This window comes from Dasypus novemcinctus, chromosome 18 (assembly GCF_030445035.2).
Source record: "Dasypus novemcinctus isolate mDasNov1 chromosome 18, mDasNov1.1.hap2, whole genome shotgun sequence".
Taxonomy (NCBI): domain Eukaryota; kingdom Metazoa; phylum Chordata; class Mammalia; order Cingulata; family Dasypodidae; genus Dasypus; species Dasypus novemcinctus.
Genome location: NC_080690.1, coordinates 76,765,796 through 76,768,800, shown reverse-complemented (window position 1 = coordinate 76,768,800; position 3,005 = coordinate 76,765,796). Strand labels below are relative to the sequence as shown.

The 3,005-nt window shown below is 51.2% G+C and overlaps 1 pseudogene; it reads left to right on the top strand.

The window, feature by feature from the left end:
• On the top strand, window positions 1-2,386 carry LOC101424007 (CTD nuclear envelope phosphatase 1-like; annotated as a pseudogene).
• The last annotated feature ends 619 nt before the right edge of the window (window positions 2,387-3,005 follow it).

Below are 3,005 nucleotides of genomic sequence, written 5' to 3'. Positions count from 1 at the left end.
ATGCTTGTGCAGAAAGATTGGCATATTACAAATATTCTCAGGTAAATAAAGGAAAATCATACTGCAGGGAACAAACTGGTTGAGCACCTGCTTCCCATGTACAAATCCCAGGTTCGATCCCCAGTGCTTCCTTAAAAACAAAATAAATAAATAATTTTTTAAAAAATATCATTCCAGAGTGGATGTAGCTCAGTGGTTGAGCTCCTGCTTCCCATGTGTGAAGTTCTGGTTTCGTTCCTGGCTACCTCCTAAAAATAAATAAATAAATTCCTCATTAAAACCTGACTTGGGGAGTGGGAGTAGTTCAGTGGTTGAGCGCCTGGTTCACATGTACTAGTTCTCAGTTTCAATCCCTGGTGCCTCCTAAAACAAAAGAAAAACCTTGACTCATGTCTTTTTCTCCTCCTCTACTGCTCCAAGGTTGATGAAGGACTCCTCCATAGCTTGTTTCTTCAAACTGGAAACACAGAAGAACCCCTGAATCCTCTTTCTTGTCACCACAGTCCCTTGTCATCAAGTCCTCAGAGTAAACAATCTACCTTCTAAAATCCCAAAAATCAGTTCAATTTTTTCTAAGACAACAAATCTCTATTGACTTGTTGATTCCCATCTCCTCACCCTCTTTGTTCCCCTGTAGTACGTTTTTCTATGCTTACCTGAAAATATCAGTAATATGCTAATCTTTCTGCATAAGCATGCTATCCGTTCTAGGGCTCCTATAGCAAATGATCATAAACAATGTGGCTTAAACCCACAGATGTGCGTTCTCCTCGGGCAGGCATCAAGGGCCATGCTTCCTCAGAAGGTCCAGGGAGGAATCCTTCCTCACCTCTTCCCAGCTTCTGGGCACTGTCCCCAAGGCTTGGTGCACCACTCCAACCACTGCCACCGTTGTCACGTGGTGTTCTCCCTATTGGTTTCCCTCTTCTTCTACGGACACTGGTTATATTGGATTAAGGTGTGTCCTAATCCCATATCTTAACTTGATTATGTCTGCAAAGTACCGGTTTCTAAAAAGGTCACATTCACAGATTCCAAGTGGACCTAAACTTGGGGTGGGACACTATTCAACCCACTTCATGCATTGTCATATTTCTAAGGATCACCATTTCTCTTAGGACGTAAAGTACATGATTCATAACCTTTCAACCAATTCCTACAATAAAATTAACCTAATATCCTCCTCCTCCTTCTCCCTTCCTTTCCTCTACTTCACCCCTTCCCCCACTGCCCCCTCCCCCAACTCTCCATCCCCTTCCCCCCCGGGCTCGGAGGTCCCCTTCCCAGCTCGACCTTTCTCGGCCCGCAACCCCCGCGAAGCCGTCAGTGCCCCTCCCTGCCCATGTGGGCCCCCGCGGGCTGCCCACGCCTGTCCCCTGGCTCCCCACTCCGCTGGCCTTCCCCCTCGCCGGGAGTGGCTTTCTGAGCCGCCAGCTCCATGCCCCTCTCTGCAGCCTCCCGGGGGCGGGGGGCTGCCCCCGGGGGGCTGGAGGAGCTGGGCCGCGGGGACCCTGGGGCCGGCGGTGCCGGGGTCATCGGGATGATGGGAAGCAGTGTCTGCCGGGGCTGCACACGTTAGTGGCCTTAGCCACCAAGCTCTGGAGCTTCTTCATGTACCTTTTGCGGAGGCAGAGCCTCACCGCACTGGGAATACAGCCATGATCAAGACAGAAGTCCATGTTCTCAGGGAGTTTTCTTTCTAACTGGGGAGACAAACAACTAAATAAGATCATTCCTAGCGGTGTGACCTTGGGCAAGGTAATTCAGTACCAAACTGTTGGATATGATATCCTTCCTTTATCTCCTGCGACTCGGAATCAGGGGGACCAGGTGAAGAGGAAGATCCTGGTGCTGGATCTGGATGAAACTTACCCATTCCCACCGCGATGGGGTCCTGAGGCCCACGGTTAGCCTGGAACACCTCCTGTCTTCATTCTCGAGGTGGTACTAGACAAGCACCCTGTCCGGTTTTTTGTACATAGGAGGCCCCATGTGGATTTCCTCTTAAAAGTGGTGAGCCAGTAGTACAAGCTGGTGGTGTTCACAGCAAGCATGAGATTTATGGCTCTGCTGTGACAAACTGGACAATAAATAGCACAAGCATTGTCAAGAGAAGATACTATAGACAGCAGTGCACTTTGGAGTTGGGCAGTTACATCAAGGACCCCTCTGTGGTCCACAGTGACCTCTCTAGAATTGTGATCCTGGATAGCTCCCAGGGGCTTAGAGGAGCCATCCAGACAACACCACCCCTATCAAGTCCTGGTTCAGTTACCCAGTGACACAGCCCTTCTCAACCTGCTCCCAATGCTAGATGCCCTCAGGTTCACTGCTGATGTTCCTTCCGTGCTGAGCCAAAACCTTCACCGACACAGGCCCTGGTGACAGCTGCGCCCCCTCCACCTGATTTGGGAGGGAGGGTGAGCCCTCGGATGCCTTCTGATCCCCTGTGCAATGTGAGGACTGCTTGGGCAGGGTCTGCCCTCCTACCTCTCTCTGCCATGGGAGTCCTACACTCCACTTGGAGTCTGGAAGGACGTGTGGGCCAGACTCTGAAGCAGCCTCACTCTTAACTTCGTGTTCACACTCCCTGGAAACCCCAGACTGGGACAAAGCCAAGGCCTAGGAGGGCTGAAAAGAAACAGTGTGGAGGGGGCGGGGCAAGATGGTGGCTGTGTGAGCGCACCTGATAATCTCTTCTGCAAAGAAGCAGCTGGGCAGCATTGGAAATTCTTCCGGACCAAGCTGTTTTGGGATTTTGCAGGGTAGGAGGGGTCTGGACATCGATTTGGTGGGAAGGTAACAGAGAAAATTTGTGTATAAGATAAAACTGAGGCTCTATTACATGGACGTGGGAGCTGCACAGGACGCTCCGACCTGGGGTGGGCGGAGCCGCAGCACCAGCACAGTGGGGGCAATTCCTGGAGGCTCTGCGGTGCTGGGGAATTCATAAGCCCTGAGAGGGCTATTAGGGGACTAACAAGGCAGGAAGCCTTTGCAGACCG